Source organism: Rhinoderma darwinii, chromosome 6 (assembly GCF_050947455.1).
Source record: "Rhinoderma darwinii isolate aRhiDar2 chromosome 6, aRhiDar2.hap1, whole genome shotgun sequence".
Classification (NCBI taxonomy): domain Eukaryota; kingdom Metazoa; phylum Chordata; class Amphibia; order Anura; family Rhinodermatidae; genus Rhinoderma; species Rhinoderma darwinii.
In genome coordinates this window covers 3281083-3300912 of record NC_134692.1, presented here as the reverse complement: position 1 = coordinate 3300912, position 19830 = coordinate 3281083, and the positions used below count along the sequence as shown (strand labels likewise).

Genomic DNA, 19830 nt, shown 5'->3' with positions numbered 1-19830 from the left:
CATCAATGGAGAAGGGGCCACACATGATCAGTCTCAATCTCAGGTGAAGTCTATTCACAGACAGCAATATCCTATATAACATCAGCCGATACATTGTAACAAGAAGCACAAGAACATCACGTGAGAAACCAAAAACATCCTGGCAAAGCAACTCCCCGGACACATTGTCTAATACCCCCCCCCCCTTCTTATAGACTCCTCCCCCCCCCCCCCCCCCCCCGGTGGGTGAGATTCCGGCATCTGCTACAGGACAACATTTAATCATCAAAAAATTACACAAATCTACAGAGTAAACGCCGGCAGCCGAGGAAAACAGATGTTACGCCACATCGAGAGCCACGAAGTATCAGCTCTGAGCCAAGAGGAGAAACAAAGCAGCGTCAGAGCAAAACACGGCTCCGGGAACTCAGGGGTTAAATCAACATTGATGAACATTGTAAACAATTTGCTTTACTTCCTCGATGCCCATTCTAAACATCATACCGTATACTCCAATCACATCCAGAGCTGCATTTACAATGGTGCTGTAATATTAGCTCTTCTACTCCAATCACATCCGGAGCTACGAGGAATTCATCGTCACTTTGCTGACACAAACATCTCTAAAAGTGAAACGCTTTAGGCAAGTAAAGCCTCGTCATGAAAAGCTCTGAACATTTCAGACGGTTTACATATTCACAATTTAAGATCTCTGCTTGCAGTTAGTAAATAGAAACATTCTTTTTTACATCCAAAAGGATGAAAACCTGCCTTGATGTCATACTTATCACACCTGTGGGTTTGTTACAGAGTATCAGTGTAGAGGTAAAACATCAGTAGCACAAATCTCTCTCCTGTACTGTCAGTTTGTTACAATGTATCAGTGCAGGTAACATGTACCAGGCAGGAGCTCAGGATGGTTCGCTCATAGAGGATTGTCTAGACTGATACATTGTAACAAACCCTCAGCCATGAGAAGTATTAGGCAAGGATGGGTTCTGACCATCTGGATGTAAAGAATAATGTTTCCATTCATTGATCGTGAGCAGAGATCTTAAAAATGGTGAAGAATGAAACACTGTCTATTAAAAAGTTGCCGAACTTTATTATAAAATGATGAAGCGTTCTTTGCAAAAGACTGGACCCCGACCCTTTAAAACTATAGGGGGTGGGGTACATAATTCCAGCGTCTGCAGAGCATCTCACAGCGGAAGCGTTACAATCCTGCAGTTGGTTTTCATTTCTCAGACTCCCGGGATTCCGTGTAAGGAAACAATTACCGTCCAATCACAACTCAAAAAACAGGAAGAGATCGTGGATTTACAGCAGCAAAACGTTTTATTAGACCGGCCAATCACATTCCCTAATCTGCTAATCTGACTCCTTTCCTTCACCCCCCCCCCCCCCATATTACATTATTCCTCAGACCCCTATTCAGAGGATCCCCCTCCCCCACACCTCATGTCTGTCATACAGATAGAGACTGGTGACTGCTCCTGCAGCTTCATGTGCCCCCCCCCCTGTATAAAAGATGGCGGAGCGACGTACTGACCAAGTCCTTTATATATTGTGTCATTCCTCATAGATTGTAAGCTCTTTTGATCAGCGTCCTCACTCCTCGTGTCTTCTATATTTCTCATAGATTGTAAGCTCTTGTGATCAGCGTCCTCACTCCTCTCGTGTCTTCTATATTTCTCATAGATTGTAAGCTCTTGTGATCAGCGTCCTCACTCCTCGTGTCTTCTATATTTCTCATAGATTGTAAGCTCTTGTGATCAGCGTCCTCACTCCTCTCATGTCTTCTATATTTCTCATAGATTGTAAGCTCTTGTGATCAGCGTCCTCACTCCTCATAGATTGTAAGCTCTTGTGATCAGCGTCCCCACTCCTCTCAAGTCTTCTATATTTCTCATAGATTGTAAGCTCTTGTGATCAGCGTCCTCACTCCTCATAGATTGTAAGCTCTTGTGATCAGCGTCCTCACTCCTCTCATGTCTTCTATATTTCTCATAGATTGTAAGCTCTTGTGATCAGCGTCCTCACTCCTCTCGTGTTTTCTATATTTCTCATAGATTGTAAGCTCTTGTGATCAGCGTCCTCACTCCTCATGTCTTCTATATTTCTCATAGATTGTAAGCTCTTGTGATCAGCGTCCTCACTCCTCGTGTCTTCTGTATTTCTCATAGATTGTAAGCTCTTGTGATCAGTGTCCTCACTCCTCATAGATTGTAAGCTCTTGTGATCACCTTCCTGCTCCCTGGTGGTCCCGGACACCACACTAGTCAGGAGTCACAATAGATTTACCACGTTCCAGACTATCAGAGGAGTTCTTGTTAATCTGGCATGGGCCTATTGTATTTCCGCACCATATAGGACGAGGCTGATGGATCTTTACTGTATATTATGCTCTGTATATTTCAAACATTTGTTCTTAAAGCAATCACAACGCAAGTATTTTGCCTGTGGAACTACAACTCCCAGCAGGTCCTGGCAGAATATTACAGATCAAGGCACAGGAATGCGTCTCCCCTCACACGTCAGTCTTCCCGGTCATGCAATGTCTGATCCATATTCTTCTCTTTGCTGCCCCCTATTGTTATCCAGGTGAACACCAAGGCTCACAATCAAATGCTCAGACAAAGGCTCCTCTTGCAGGGGAGAAGCAGCGGAGAATAATCATCATACAGAACCGGCGTATTCCGTGGCGCTGTCCAATCAGAAATAACCGTACAAAATAAATATTAGAACTGAAGATTGAATAAATACAATGATGCAGCAGGACAGAAGAGCTGACAATCTAAGCTCCTGTTCACATGACGTTCGGGCCGGACACCAGAGATTAACATTTTATGCGGTTTACGAATCACATGGCGTAAATCTGCGAGCAGAGCACTGAGGGTATGTTCACACGCTTGACAAAAACCGGCTGTAAAACACAGAGCTTTTCAAGGGGGAACAGCCCCTGATTTTCAGCCGCTTTTTATGCATCAGGCGGTTTTTAGGGACGTTTTTGGAGCGTTTTTTTTATTGAGACAATGAAAACCGGCTCCAAAACCGGCTCAAGAAGTGACAAGCTCTTTTTTCTCTTTTTTACGAGGCGTTTTTTATTTTTTACGCTTCGTTTTTTTAAAACGGCTGCGAAAATAAACGTCCCGTCGGAACGCAACACCGTTTTTCCCATTGAAATCAATGGCCAGATGTTTGGAGGTGTTCAGCCCCCGTAATAGGCCATGTGAACATACCCTTATGGTATATGCTGGAACGAGGAGTCCTATGAGAAGTTACAGTATACGTTGCCATATGATTTTCGATAAACACCTATAGATTTGATGTAGATCATACACATGATGTGGACGGGGGCTTATAAATCCCACTGGTAATCAGTGTCCGCAGCAGAGACCCCCCCGGACCATCAGTACGAGGGGCTCAGTCCTGTCCCGGATGCCTCCACGACGCAGGAATGTCATTCCAATGCAAGGAAAAGCCACGTGTAACCCAGGAATAAACATAGGAGCGGGTGCGCTGGATGACAAATCCCTCTCCCAGGTAGGCACAGCGAGCCCTTTGTTCTGTGTGCAGCTATTGATGGGACCACCTCAGTGCAGCCTGATATACACAGGGATTGTGCCGCATCTCCCATCCCCCGTGGTGGGACAAGAGGTCAGCCGGGGCCACTACTGTCAATTACCAGCCTCACCCCTGTGCAGCCAGGAACAAAGGCAATGACACCTACCTGGGATTAAGAGTCCCCCCTCACTTCCTCCTGGCCCCTCCATTCCCTGCCCAGTGCGAGACACAAGCAATGTTTACACATCAGTGCCCCCCAATGTAGCCCACACCAGCCGCTGGCAAACACAAAGACCATTATAAAGCATAGAGAGCAATAATAAAAGTGGCAGCACAATGCACCGGCCAATAATTCCCCTCCCCCGGCCCTCACATGGAGAACAGTCCAAGCCTGCAAATATACAGACCGAACCCAGCTGTCGGGCACAGGGCCGATGACACCAATGTCCGGGCACAGGGCCGATGACCCAATGCCAGGGCCAATGCCCCAATGTCAGGGCCAATGCCCCAATGTCAGGGCCAAGGCACAGGGCCAATGCCCCAACGCCAGGGCACAGGGCCAATGCCCCAACGCCAGGGCACAGGGCCAATGCCCCAACGCCAGGGCACAGGGCCAATGCCCCAACGTCAGGGCACAGGGCCAATGCCCCAACGTCAGGGCACAGGGCCAATGCCCCAATGTCAGGGCACAGTGCTGAGTACACGAATGACAAGGCGATGCAGCCGGATGTACGGAATATACACAGCAGGTAAAGAGAACCACCCAAATATCTCATCACCAATATGTAATAAGGCAGCGGCGACCTGCAACAAACTGCTGAACCCTGCAGAGAGGTGCAGCATCACCCCCGCACCCCAACCCTTTATTATCTATCCATCTAGAACAAGCTGCACATGGACTCAAATTCTCACAGGAAGCTGCAGTTTAGCTCCTAAATACAAATTCCACAGATTTCTACCCAATCAGACCAATATCAATCTAAATTGCGTGTACAAAGCCAATTGATCAGAATGAAATGTCATCCGCTAAAAAAATCTGTCTGCCGATCACCATGTAGGAGCAGAAGCCGAGCAGAGCGCTCATCCAGAGCCTCCTGCTGCTCCGATACATTACAATACATTGTATCACTGAAGGCAGGTGGAGGCCACAGGAAGAGAACGATACGTGGCAGCCGCTATATCAGATGTACAAGGAAAACAGTAAGAATATATATATATATATATATATATCTAGTGTGTGTGTATTTTATGCGTATGAATTTGTGTATATATATATATATATATATATTACGCACACAAGATACACACACACACAGACATATATATATATATTACGCACACAAGATACACACACATATATATATATTACGCACACAAGATACACACACACATATATATATATATATTACGCACACAAGATACACACACATATATATATATATATATTACGCACACAAGATACACACATCACACACATATATATATATTACGCACACAAGATACACACACACATATATATATATTACGCACACAAGATACACACATCACACAAATCTTCTATTCTCTACATTTGATTCATGTTGAACATTGTCCCCACATTATGAACACCTCATTAAAAATACCAGGAGGGGGTTTTAGTCCCCACAAAGAACTGACCCTGTACTGGAGACCCCCAGCAGCACGATCCCTCATCTTTTCTGAACACGGAGCCGCAGGTAAAACTATTGATTCTAATGAATATTCTCCTGCAATCTCAGCCCCAGTCCTGGCATGGAGGGGTTAACCCTGGCATCTACCCCGTGCCCCCAGCTCTCGGCCACAACCTGCACCCCCCCCCCCCCTCAGAGCCCCCTGAGAATGGGACATCCAGATTAGGTGGAAGCGGCGGAAAGGTCGCAGGGTCCCGAATTTCACGGCATCATCAGGAGACCATTAACCCCATCGAACCAGAACCAACAGCAGATTATTGCGTGCGACATTCTGGAGGGCCAGGGGGTGAGAGCTGCCCTCTCCCGGGTAGAATAGATTGTCAGCTCCTCAGACCAGGACACATTATTATTAAATCTCAACTCCGGAAAAAACAACGAGAAACTTTGTTACATTAAATTGTTACATTTTGTGTCCTAAGATGTAGAGGAAGGAGGGGGGCATAGGTGGATGGGGGGCATCAGAGGGGGGTACACGGTAAGAAGGGAGATGAGAGGGGGGGGGGCCATCCAGTCTCCTCCGTTTTCCCCTTTTTGATGTTCAGGGAGACGTGATGTGAAGGTTAATGACACAACCCCCAACCACAAAGACACCAATTACCATGTGAAATAAACCATCACCGCGCTGGATACACGACCGTTACCCGAACAGGAGCTCCAACCCGACCACTGCCCAGGACCTAAGACCCCCATAAACCCCGTGCCCACCCTGAAAGTATCTCATGAACAACTAAAGAATGGGCAAATAAACTTCTGCCCATTGGGTAAAGTGGCTGAACTGGCAGCAATCACCCTCCAAGTACCTGCTGACCAGCAAGACATCAAACAGAGAAATGGAGGGGCACCTGTCAAGCAGTGCCCATGACCCCACAGTCTGTAGAGAGTCACCAGACCATCAAATGCCCGAATTACCCTGACAGCACCCGAGAACCGACCTGGCATCTTAGAAGAATATACAAAAACACCCCAAAACCCAGATAAAGCCACCTACAATCATGGGCACAGGCACCAAAAACCATACAACTACCCACCTCTGCCCATCAGTCCCAAGAACCAGCCCTGGGCATGAATTCTGCCAAGTACCTCCAACTACCCCGCACCGATCACCAACCAATGCAAGAAGAAATCACCCGACAATGCCCATCAGGTGCCATATTCTGCTGGCAAACAGTCAAATGTCCTTCAGCGACCCCCTGGGGAGATGTGACGGGCACAGGTCTCACCCCTGGGTATTAACCCCTTTTGTTCTCCTCCGACCATTCAGGAAGACAATATGATAAACGATGAAGCCAACAAGAACCCGGGCACAGAGCTGGTCTGCAGGTGCCACCTCCCTGCCCAGTAACTGCCACCTGGACTGATCACCCTCACTGGGCTTTGTTCTTTGTGACCCCAAATGGACAATGCAGCGGAGGAACTTCCCAAGTGATGAGAGGATTGGAGGGGGCTTCCCAGAAATGCCAAGGGTGGATGGGCACTATCAGGGGCAGAAGGGGGTATCAGAACTGACAGTGAAACGGCTGGGTGGGGCGGAACAGGGGGCATTAATATAACCCCTCAGAGTGAGTGATGCCGGACACAGTTGAAGGGGCACATAGTGCAGAACGGTGGTCTCCAGGGGGCACAGTCTTATGCCCGGGCAGAGCAGCTGAGCTGGAGTTTGGGTACAGAACATAAGATGCATCATCCAGAGAGCGCCGGCTCCGGAGCTCACAACCAGGCGGGGGGTACTCACTGTGCTCTGGGGGCTGCACCTGGCATCAGCTCGGGGGTCCGGACAAGTCCACGGACAGCGCAGGCGGGAGCCGGGAGCGCAGAGTCCGCGCAGCATGGAGCTCTCAGTGAACTGAGCCTGCTGGAGGCGGGGCGCGGCCGGTGACGTCACCTAATGCATGCAGCAAGGGGCGGGCCCTAGAAGGGGCTCAGGCTTGGGGCTCCCGGTGCAGTTGATGCTCTAAGTGCAACTAAGGGTTAATGCTCTGCACAATGTCCACGAGTACGATGCTCCGCAAACTACTCATGTATGCTCTGCTATTCAGAGGCTGGATGCTCTGCAGGGTCATTGCTTTAACTTAAAGGGTTAATGTTCTGCACATGGGGATGTCCTGCAGGCGACAGAAAGTAAATGCGAGATGCTCTGCAGGGTGGGAGTGCTGCAATTTATCTCCATTGGGAGAGGCTTGTGAAAGACGCATCCTTGGGACTTTTTTTTGTTGTTGCAATTTATGTGATTTTTTTTGCATTTGGGTGAGAGAAAGCGCAATCTAAAGTTTTGAGAAAATATATTTATATACGGGATGCTCTGCAGGATTAACCCTTGGAGCTCTGCTGTTCTCTGCCATTGCTGTGCAGGAGCTGTAGTGAGAAGATTATTGCTGATTGTTCTGCACATTCCCTCCTGTGTAGTTTACATGGGTTAACGCTCTGCATAGGGAACATCCTCCAGACAGCGCCACCAAACATGCAGAATGCACTGCAGACTGGATGTTCCCCAATAGAAAAGCTGAATGTTCTGCTCAATGTCCTGTGACTTTAAGGTTCTGTTGCCTTAACGCCGATTGTTCTGTGAAATGTTACAGAATGCTCTGCAATGTAAAGGGATAATGCTCTGCAATGTAAAGTGCTCTGCAGTGTAAAGGGATAATGCTCTGCAATGTAAAGTGCTCTGCAGTGTAAAGGGATAATGCTCTGCAATGTAAAGTGCTCTGCAGGGTAAAGGGATAATGCTCTGCAATGTAAAGTGCTCTGCAGTGTAAAGGGATAATGCTCTGCAATGTAAAGTGCTCTGCAGTGTAAAAGGATAATGCTCTGCAATGTGAAGGGATAATGCTCTGAAATGTAAAGTATTCCTCAATGTAAAGGGATAATGCTCTGTAAGGGGATAATGCTCTGCAATATAAAATGATCTGCAATGTTTAGGGATAATTCTCCGGAAGGTAAAATGCTCTGTAACATAAAGGTATATTGCTCTGCAATGTAAAGGGATAATGCTCTGGAAGGTAAAGGGTTCTGCAATATTAAGCAATAATGCTCTGCAATGTAAAGTGCCCTGCAATGTAAGGGGCTAATGCTCTGAAATGTAAAGTTGTCTGCAATGTAAAGAGATAATGTTCTGCAATGTAAAGTGTTCTGCAATGTAAAGGGATAATGCTCTGCAATGTAAAGGGATAATGTTCTGCAATGTAAAGTGTTCTGCAATGTAAAGGGATAATGCTCTGCAATGTAAAGGGATAATGTTCTGCAATGTAAAGTGCTCTGCAATGTAAAGGGATAATGTTCTGCAAAGTAAAGTGTTCTGCAATGTAAAGGGATAATGCTCTGCAATGTAAAGTGCTCTGCAATGTAAAGTGCTCTGCAATGTAAAGGGATAATGCTCTGCAATGTAAAGTGCTCTGCAATGTAAAGGGATAATGCTCTGCAATGTAAAGTGCTCTGCAATGTAAAGGGATAATGTTCTGCAATGTAAAGTGTTCTGCAATGTAAAGGGATAATGCTCTGCAATGTAAAGTGTTCTGCAATGTAAGGGGATAATGCTCTGGAAGGTAAAGTGTTCTGCAATGTAAAGGGATAATGCTCTGCAATGTAAAGTGCTCTGCAATGTAAAGTGTTCTGCAATGTTAGGGGATAATGCTCTGGAAGGTAAAGGGTTCTGCAATGTTAAGCAACAATGTTCTGCAATGTAAAGTGCCCTGCAATGTAAAGGGATAATGTCCTGTAATGTAAAGTGCTCTGCAATGTAAAGTGTTCTGCAATGTAAGGGGATAATGCTCTGGAAGGTAAAGTGTTCTGCAATGTAAGGGGATAATGCTCTGCAATGTAAAGTGCTCTGCAATGTAAAGTGCTCTGCAATGTAAAGTGTTCTGCAATGTAAGGGGATAATGTTCTGCAAAGTAAAGTGTTCTGCAATGTAAGGGGATAATGTTCTGCAATGTAAAGTGCCCTGCAATGTAAAGGGATAATGCTCTGCACAGGGAAGGTTCTGCAGAACACCGCACAGCGTCCACATGCAGAATGCTCTGTAAATTACAGGCTGGATGTTCTGCACACTAAATGACTAATATTCTGTGACATGTAATCTTCACACTGAATGTTCTGCTGCGTCAGGGCTCCGCATGAAGAGGATGATCGAAGTTTACAAGCTCAGGGATCTGCTAATTGTGGAATGTTCTGCTTTGTAAATGTCCTACATCTTAAAGGGACAGTAATTTACAGGATGAAAATGTGCTCTGCCCTCCAAACACTGACAGATCACTCCTCTATCAGATGAAAAAAATCTCCCTGGAAATATAAACCCCCTAACCATATGTGGTGTTACATTCCCACTGCCTGTGCAAGTGTCAGTCCTCACTGTAGAACGGTCATTCTATTCATGGACCAGAAAACACAAGAAAAAGCAGTAATGAGCTCAGAACAGTTGTCACTTCCCTTCCCCCGCTCCATTACACTATTCATCAGGAGGTGACACAGAGCGCAGGAGAATAAAGAAAACACCTATGGAGCCAAATCTGTATTATACAATGACCCAGCATTGGTTTCTGCACCAGTCAGTGTTACTATTGGCAGTGTCTGGAGCTGCCCTTTAAGTGGGTGGTGACCGGGTTGTTATATGACTACAGTCCCCTCCCCCTTCCCCTCTCACCTATGATCCCCCCTAATTGAAGAGATTCAGGTAATAGGTTAATATTGGGGACTGCTGTAAATGTCGTCCCCCATGTCTCAGGTAAGGTGTAAGGGGAGGCTCATGGCGGCTCTGCAGCCTCCTTGCTGGGCGCTTTGCCTTCCTGCATAGCTGCATCGTGGCCTGCGGAGCGTCCTGCGGCCTGGACGTTGTGTAACCTCTGTCGCTCTGCTGGGATGGTTGTTTCTGGAGCCCACATATAATCTTTTATTAGTCCCTGTGAATATTCATGGTTGCCAGTAAGGACCGTGCACAAAGCCGTCCATTGTCACCAACACCAACCAAGTGTCTGCGCCCATCCGAGAATTCTCTGTAGGACGCGTCCCGGATTCCTGCGTGAGCCCTTGGCATTCCACGTGTGCCCACTCACCGCTGAACCCCAGAAATGTCACCGCCAGGATCTGTCCACATTACGACTTCTCATCTGGTTTTATAATGAACCCACCAAAAACTGCCAGAACCAATCACACAAGTTCTCATCCTTCACATCTGTAGTCCCGTCCTGACCCAGACAATGCTCTGTGAGCTAAACAGCAGCACACTGGGCTCCAGGCCGATCGCTCTTACCTGCACTGACACATTGTAACAAACACTCAGAAGGAAACATTTCCTAACTTCAGCAGGTTTCTATGGCCAGTAGCAGTCAATGACCGTCGGCCGTCTACATGCTAATGTCTATGACGAGCTTTAGACCCCCTGAACACTGGAAGAACATACAATCTCCATGTAGAGGGGTCTAGTGGTAGGGAACGGTGGTCCCAGAGCGATCGATCAGGATCACAGTCACTTAATATGTGGTGTCCGTCCTCCGGCGGCGCTGCTAGGCCTTGGTTCTTGTATTTCGCATGTTGTAAGAGATGATTGTCTCCCACCGGAATTCCTCTCATTCCAGATAACGGCACCTACAGAGTCCGAGATTTCAGGGATCAGCAAAGTTCTGAATATCCCGAAGATCATGGAGCTCTATAAACTCCAGCAAGAACGCTGATAATGCTGAATATTTCCACCCCGGGGTCCGGCTGAATACATGTCATATAAAAATAATCCCCAAAAATGTTCTGCAAAACGGAGTCATTTCTGCCATCGCCCAAAGGAGCCAGAAAATACGAACAATATCCGGAGTGAAAGACGCGCAACGCCTTAAAGGAGCAGGCACCTCATTCATCGAAGTCTCCCAGGAAAAGCTCAGCTCATCAATACTGGAGGTGTCATTATCATCATAGGTCATCCCGACCAGGCGTGCCACCATATTTGTACCCAGCCTCCTATAGAGCCGGGGGTCAGCCGCTAGTCATAGGCCAATGCTCCAGATCTCCTGCTGCTTACATACAGGTCACTGCATTCCCAGCAGGTTCAATGTCAAAATAAAAAGAAAAATATATATATAAAAAAAAAAGACAAACTGGAAAAACAAGATGACAAAATGTTTCTGTCTCTTCAATTCATTATCAACTTTATTGATCAGAACACGATTGATCCATAGACGCAGCACGTAATCATAAGGCTGCGAGATACGTTACTGATCGATCACTGATCCTCCTCAACCAGCGTGTGAAAGCCTAAATCCACCTTAATATCTCACGTGTACGGGGGTCCGAGAAGCTGAGATACGGGGAGCTGTTTTCAGGGTCCTCACACTGCAGGGCCCCTGTAGCTGACCCTGTGACGTCTGTGACATGGAGGGACAATAAAAACAATACAGCGGCTCTGCAGGGTCAAAAAGGCAGGGAAAGAAAATCCCCAATCACCACGATGCTCCCTCCATGTCACAGGCATCGCAGGGACAACTCCAGCAGCTCTCAGGACCCTGCAAACAGCTCCACATATCTCAGCTTCCTGAACTTCTGGGAGGTGGAGTTAGGCCTCCCTGTGGTGTTGGGATAACATTCTCCCCTAAATTTCTAGGCTTTTAGTGGAGTTTCAATATTATGCACTTCATTATAGTTCTTGGCAGATGGTTAAATCCACGTTATAATTATATGATGACGACCAACGGCCGTGGGAAACCAATAACTGCTTGTTTATAATTCGTTTGATCCACTACTATAACCAATTTTTTATGGCCCCAATGCATCTAAAATGAAAAATGAAGCAATGTTGAAAATAGTCTTCAATAAAAATCTCTTACCGTTTTGTGTACGCAGCTCCTATGAAGACCTATCTGTCTCCATGGTAACCGACTACAAACAAACCCGGTGCATTCTAATCCTGCAGTCACACTCCATATATACATTTGGTAGGTTAGGAAGAAGTAGGGAACCGCTGGAAAGGAGTGTGACAGCAGAGTCAGACTACAAAGGCTTTGTTTGTAGTCTGTTACCATGGAAGCATGTAGGTCTGCATAAGAGCTATAGACATAAAACAGTAGGAGATTTTTAATCAAGACTAATTGATAAGTTGCTTCACTTTCCCTTTTAGATGCATTGAACCAAGAATTAAAAAAATTGATAGTGAATGTGGAGCCTTTCTTTAAGAATTTTGGAAATCAGTATTTTGTAGGGTAATAATGTGTTCCTTCCTAATAGCTAAGTGGATAAAACACGTAAACGCCGCAGATGAAGTTCTAGGCGGAGTGAAGTCCTGCAGATGACATCATCATCATGAGCGTGATGACGTCACCAGTTGCATCGCCCTCATCCCAAGGACGCAGTGATGATAGTCCCATCCCCCAGGTGTCACTGCTCTTCTTTGGACTTTGATGCGAACTCCGAGAATATCAGAGATTTGTTTACTCATGAGCGACATCGCTGCCAAAGCCGCCGTCTCCTCGCTCAATGTTTAAACTATTTATCCGCATTGACCCTGCCTAATGGAAATGAGATCCTTAATTAATGGAAAACACTAATTGCGCGCTGATACTAATTGTGCAGCAAACGCGACTGATGGGTCCTGCTGCAAAGTAAACAGCACTGACGGTCGCTGAGCGATGTCCGCGGTGCACGTGCGTCTCTCCCACTAGGGAGTGCTTTAATCTGTTACATTGTAGCAGAATCTAAACATTGATATTAATGAATTTCGAGGGATTTGACACATTTTTCTCGTCTGATGATTGTTGTGGCATTATGAACTGCTCATAAAACTCACTACATCAGCGACTGACGGCCGGCAGATTGTGCCAGGATCACCAAGAGAAGCCAAAAGATATCACCTCCTAGAAGATTGTGAGGACTTCGTCATTTGCTACATTAATAATCAACTTTGTAGCAGAAAGTAAAAATAGTTTTTTCCAAGACCTGTAGAAATATGGGACTGACAAAAGGGGAGAAATTAAAGGGCCAGTCCAGTCCCCTGTACATAACGCTTAAAAGGGCTGAACCGCCCCCCTTCCCCCGCCAAGCTAATATTTCTCATAGCTGAGTGTTTGTTACAATGTATCCAGTCATATCACTAATTGGATATTTACCTGTTGTGGTCAAATAATATTTTTAGGCCCTATTTTCCGTAGTTTGACACCCTTGTGTAACGCTTTTATAACATTCATTTTGTAGGTAACTGCTGTTTACCTGTAAAAACCATGTGGACAATAACAATCATTAAAAAAAAAGGGCCAAATTGTGATAAAACCGGATGGCGGCAAAACAGGGACTGCTAGATTTGTCTGTACAGGTGAAACGCGTTAAAACCATATCCTTCACCTGTGCAGGCCGCGCAAACAAAATGGCAAAGTAAAATTTTTGCAAATTCTTAGAAGTTCTTGGCCGAATGGCACTCTACCGCTATATGTGCGGACACCGACCGACTGACTGACTGACTGACTGATTGGAGGCGCCTTTCCTTCAAAAACATGTATTTATTTTCGGCATTTTACATAGGACGTGTTAGTCGATGGCTCAGGGCGCCACCTAGTGGTGATAATGTTAATACAAGTCTTCATTGTAAACTTCACTATGTATCTTATGTATATAACGTATTTTCTGTAAAGTTTTTTTTCCCAGTAAACTCTAACTCATCAATTTATACAAGGAGCGGCTGATATCAGTCATGTCTCTCGAGGTTATAATACTGCTGGAGCGTTATAAGAGGAGCCTCTCCCCAGCCTATAATGGCTCATAACAGGGAGCAATAGATTGTATTAACACATCCTACAATCATCCTCTCCCCCAGCCTGACATGTTTTGATAACAGAGAACAATAGATGGTATTCATCTGTACTACAGTCACTCCCCAGCCTGAAATGCCTGATAACAGAGAACACTAGATCGTATTCATCTGTACTACAGTGATTCTCTCCCCAGCCTGAAATGGCTGATAACAGAGAACACAAACTGTATAGGACAGCCTGCAGGTGTGATTGTAATGTTCAGGTGAGTCCCTCCGAGGCTGCCTTCCTGCCACCCATACGATTTAATAACGCTGCCCCCGGTCGCTGCAATCATTTGCACAATGAAGAACTGAAAATGATTCAGAGGAGAATTCACAGGTTTTAATGTAAAACACGACAGAAGGAAATTCTCGGAGGAATTTTGGTTTTGGTTAATGGAGAATCCATTATCCCGGGATAATATAATAGTTCATCTCCAGGAAAACTGTCTGCAGATCGGGGAGTTTATCTCACATTACATTTCTCTCAATTAATTATTCACAATTTTTCTCCAATATAATATAACAAAAACATGAAACAAAAGATAAAGAATAAAGAATTGAACCCCTTTGTGACTGTAGAGACGTCTGTTGATAATAACCTGTATTACTGAGGGACTTTTTTGCCTTTATGATCTTAAAAGGACAGTTCACTCTGGTTCAGGGGCCACTTCCCCCAATGTTAGGATGATCACAGGGGCCCCACATCTGGGTGAACGAAACGTGACAGTGCCCCATTGCAATGAATAGGTATAGATGTGATTGGTTCTTGTGAGTTAGAGCCCCCTATCTGTTATCTATATGTGTCCTATATATGGAAGGACCCCTTTATACCATATAACAGACCTTCCCTCAGCTTATGAATGTTCTTGTTCTCTCCTTTGGATCAATATTACTCTTCTTAGAGAAGCAGTTTGTGCTCCAGAGCTGCTCTTCCTGCTGTTACTGGGGACAGGAAGCTGCAACCATTGTCAGACATTTTTTACACTATGGGGAGCTTTCTTTTGTCACCTGGTCACCCATACACAGACTCTAGGTACCCTCTGCTTCACTCCTCTCTGAATTTTTGTATACGTTTCTCCTAAAGTCACATGCCTCCTACACTGGTGTAGGAAGATCCACATGACAGCCCACATGCACCCCCAGAAGTAGCAATACTACATTTTAGAGTACTATTAGAGTATTAACATAAAAAAGTGCTTTGCTTGTTGCCCAGGGCTCCAGGGTGGGGAAGATGAATAATTCCCCTGACACAAGGAAAATGACCGTCCTGCTTGTCAGGCGTTCAGTCCGGCAGTGTCCATTACTAATGTGCTGGGAAAGAGTTAATGGGAATACTGGGCCAACAGACGGCGCAGCAAAATACAGGTTTTATGGAGCAGAGTTTGAATCCAGATCTTGAATATGTAAATAATGTCGGCTTGTAAATTGTCCTCTCTCTTCTTTGCAGTAAAATTAAACCCTGCCAGCATTTCATCACAGCAACGAAAATCATTTTAAATGACAGATTTTTTTTAAGTGTTTTCCATATTCATGATCTCACATCACACTAAAATGTTGAAGAGTAATTTAAAAATATGAAAAAAGACGAATTTGTTTGCATATTTGCTGGGGAGGCCTGAACGAGAAGACAAGGATCAGTGATGAGGAGGGATGAGGTGTGAGGACCTGAGCGTGGTGTCAGGGAGATTTGTGGAAAGAACACGGCAAATAAGACGGGAAAAATCATGTGGGAGAGACACTGAGGACTTGTAACAGGTGAGAAGCCATAAAGCAAAGGTAGTGCAGGTGAGAGAGGTGTAAAAGTAACAGGATAGATGAGGAATATAAGGGATGGGGGAAATGAGGAGCCGAGTACAAAGGATAGGACAGGTGAGGGTCTGTATACAATACATAGGACAGGCGAGGATCTGTATAGAATACATAGGACAGGTGAGGATCTGTATACAATACATAGGACAGGTGAGGGTCTGTATAGAATACATATGAGGATCTGTATAGAATACATAGGACAGGTGAGGGTCTGGATAGAATACATAGGGCAGGTGAGGATCTGTATAGAATACATAGGACAGGTGATGATCTGTATAGAATACATAGGACAGGTGAGGATCTGTATACAATACATAGGACAGGTGAGGATCTGTATAGAATACATAGGACAGGTGATGATCTGTATAGAATACATAGGACAGGTGAGGATCTGTATACAATACATAGGACAGGTGATGATCTGTATAGAATACATAGGACAGGTGAGGGTCTGCATAGAATACATAGGACAGGTGAGGGTCTGTATACAATACATAGGACAGGTGATGATCTGTATAGAATACATAGGACAGGTGAGGGTCTGTATACAATACATAGGACAGGTGAGGATCTGTATACAATACATAGGACAGGTGATGATCTGTATAGAATACATAGGACAGGTGATGATCTGTATAGTATACATAGGACAGGTGATGATCTGTATAGAATACATAGGACAGGTGAGGGTCTGCATAGAATACATAGGACAGGTGAGGGTCTGTATACAATACATAGGACAGGTGAGGATATGTATAGAATACATAGGACAGGAGAGGATCTGTATAGAATACATAGGGCAGGTAAGGATCTGCATAGAATACATAGGACAGGTGAGGGTCTGTATAGAATACATAGGGCAGATGAGGGTCTGTATAGAATACATAGGGCAGGTGAGGATCTGTATAGAATACATAGGACAGGAGAGGATCTGTATAGAATACATAGGGCAGGTAAGGATCTGCATAGAATACATAGGACAGGTGAGGGTCTCTATAGAATACATAGGGCAGATGAGGGTCTGTATAGAATACATAGGACAGGTGATGATCTGTATACAATACATAGGACAGGTGATGATCTGTATAGAATACATAGGACAGGTGAGGATCTGTATACAATACATAGGACAGGTGATGATCTGTATAGAATACATATGAGGATCTGTATAGAATACATAGGACAGGTGATGATCTGTATAGAATACATAGGACAGGTAAGGATCTGCATAGAATACATAGGACAGGTAAGGATCTGTATAGAACACATAGGACAGGTGAGGATCTGTATAGAACACATAGGACAGGTGAGGATCTGTATAGAATATATATGGCAGGTGAGGGTCTGTATAGAATACATAGGGCAGGTGATCTGTGTAGAATACATAGGGCAGGTGAGGGTTTGTATAGAATACATAGGGCAGGTGACGGTCTGTATAGAATACATAGGGCAGGTGAGGGTCTGTATAGAATACATAGGACAGGTGAGGGTCTGTATAGAATACATAGGACAGGTGAGGATCTGTGTAGAATATATAGGGCAGGTGAGGGTCTGTATAGAATACATAGGGCAGGTGAGGGTCTGTATAGAATACATAGGGAAGGTGATGATCTGTGTAGAATACATAAGACAGGTGAGGGTCTGTATAGAATATATAGGACAGGTGAGGGTCTGTATAGAATACATAGGGCAGGTGATCTGTATAGAATACATAGGGCAGGTGAGGGTCCATATAGAATACATAGGGCAGATGAGGGTGTGTATAGAATACATAGGACAGGTAAGGGTCTGTATAGAATACATAGGGCAGGTGATCTGTATAGAATACATAGGACAGGTGATGATCTGTATAGAATACAGTACATAGGACAGGTGAGGATCTGTATAGAATACATAGGGCAGGTGAGGGTCTGTATAGAAAACATTGGACAGGTGAGGGTCTGTATAGAATACACAGGAAGGAGAGGATCTGTATAGAATATATATGGCAGGTGAGGGTCTGTATAGAATACACAGGAAGGAGAGGATCTGTATAGAATATATATGGCAGGTGAGGGTCTGTATAGAATACACAGGAAGGAGAGGATCTGTATAGAATATATATGGCAGGTGAGGGTCTGTATAGAATACATAGGGCAGGTGATCTGTGTAGAATACATAGGGCAGGTGAGGGTTTGTATAGAATACATAGGGCAGGTGAGGGCCTGTATAGAATACATAGGGCAGGTGAGGGTCTGTATAGAATACATAGGACAGGTGAGGGTCTGTATAGAATACATAGGACAGGTGAGGATCTGTGTAGAATATATAGGGCAGGTGAGGGTCTGTATAGAATACATAGGGCAGGTGAGGGTTTGTATAGAATACATAGGGCAGGTGATGATCTGTATAGAATACATAGGGCAGGTGAGGGTCTGTATAGAATACATAGGACAGGTGAGGGTCTGTATAGAATACATAGGACAGGAGAGGATCTGTATAGAATACATAGGGCAGGTAAGGATCTGCATAGAATACATAGGACAGGTGAGGGTCTGTATAGAATACATAGGGCAGATGAGGGTCTGTATAGAATACATAGGACAGGAGAGGATCTGTATAGAATACATAGGGCAGGTAAGGATCTGCATAGAATACATAGGACAGGTGAGGGTCTGTATAGAATACATAGGGCAGATGAGGGTCTGTATAGAATACATAGGACAGGTGATGATCTGTATACAATACATAGGACAGGTGATGATCTGTATAGAATACATAGGGCAGGTGAGGATCTGTATACAATACATAAGACAGGTGAGGATCTGTATAGAATACATAGGACAGGTAAAGATCTGCATAGAATACATAGGACAGGTAAGGATCTGTATAGAACACATAGGACAGGTGAGGATCTGTATAGAACACATAGGACAGGTGAGGATCTGTATAGAATACATAGGACAGGTGAGGATCTGTATAGAACACATAGGACAGGTGAGGATATGTATAGAATACATAGGGCAGGTGAGGATCTGTATACAATACATAGGACAGGTGAGGATATGTATAGAATACATATGAGGATCTGTATAGAATACATAGGACAGGTGAGGGTCTGGATAGAATACATAGGGCAGGTGAGGGTTTGTATAGAATACATAGGGCAGGTGATGCTCTGTATAGAATACATAGGGCAGGTGAGGGTCTGTATAGAATACATAGGACAGGTGAGGGTCTGTATAGAATACATAGGACAGGAGAGGATCTGTATAGAATACATATGAGGATCTGTGTAGAATATATAGGACAGGTGATGATCTGTGTAGAATATATAGGACAGATGAGGGTCTGTATAGAATACATAGGACAGGTGAGGGTCTGTATAGAATATGTACATTATTATACACATACCTCACAGAATATTCTCTTCCTCCCTGGTGATCTCAGATTTCCATCTTCTCCTTCAACATCCTGAATACAAGAAAATCCATATATTATGTCTCCCCGTAATAAACATCGCCAAGTGCAGCTTAAATCCCCAAATTTTTGCTGAGCCCCCTCCCTTGTATGAAGCACATTGATAATGAAGGAGCAGCGATATAATGACTCACATCCTCCCGAGCGCTGATCCCTTCTTTATGACATCCTTGTCTCAGTCGCGGAGCCATTTCCATCACTAATCAGAAGATCCTGAAATGTTTCAGTATAAGGAGCCGTCCGGTCCTGTAGAAATACATTTTCGTTATTGTAAAATGAAAAGTTCTGCAACTTCCTAAAAGATTTTGTGTTTCTATTCCTGACCATTTTCAAGATCTCTGCTTACTGTCAGTGAATGAAAGCTTTTGCCTTCATGAAAACCCTTCGGACCTGCTCACTCAGTCTAAGCAAATCTGTGCCAGCTAAACACAAAAGCAGTGAACATCTCTTACCGTCCGCCAACAATCTCAAGTAAGCCTCGAGGAGTTGGCCCTATGACAGGAATCTGGGGCCACACTCACATCCTGACCCCATTGTCCTGCACTGTCC

At 44.8% G+C, this 19830-nt stretch overlaps 1 protein-coding gene across 4 annotated transcripts in view; it reads right to left on the bottom strand.

Annotated features, from left to right (window-relative positions):
- SEMA5B (semaphorin 5B) overlaps positions 1–19527 on the bottom strand; it is a 259077-nt gene extending 239550 nt beyond the window's left edge. For 2 of the 4 annotated variants that reach the window (XM_075829039.1, XM_075829038.1), the window contains exon 1: positions 6988–7097. The gene's annotated coding sequence lies outside the window, so the exon portion shown is untranslated. Of the gene's footprint in view, positions 1–6987; positions 7098–19215; positions 19276–19415 lie in introns of those variants that run through there. The other 2 variants (XM_075829034.1, XM_075829033.1) reach the window with 2 other exon arrangements.
- Between the last annotated feature and the right edge of the window lie 303 nt (positions 19528–19830).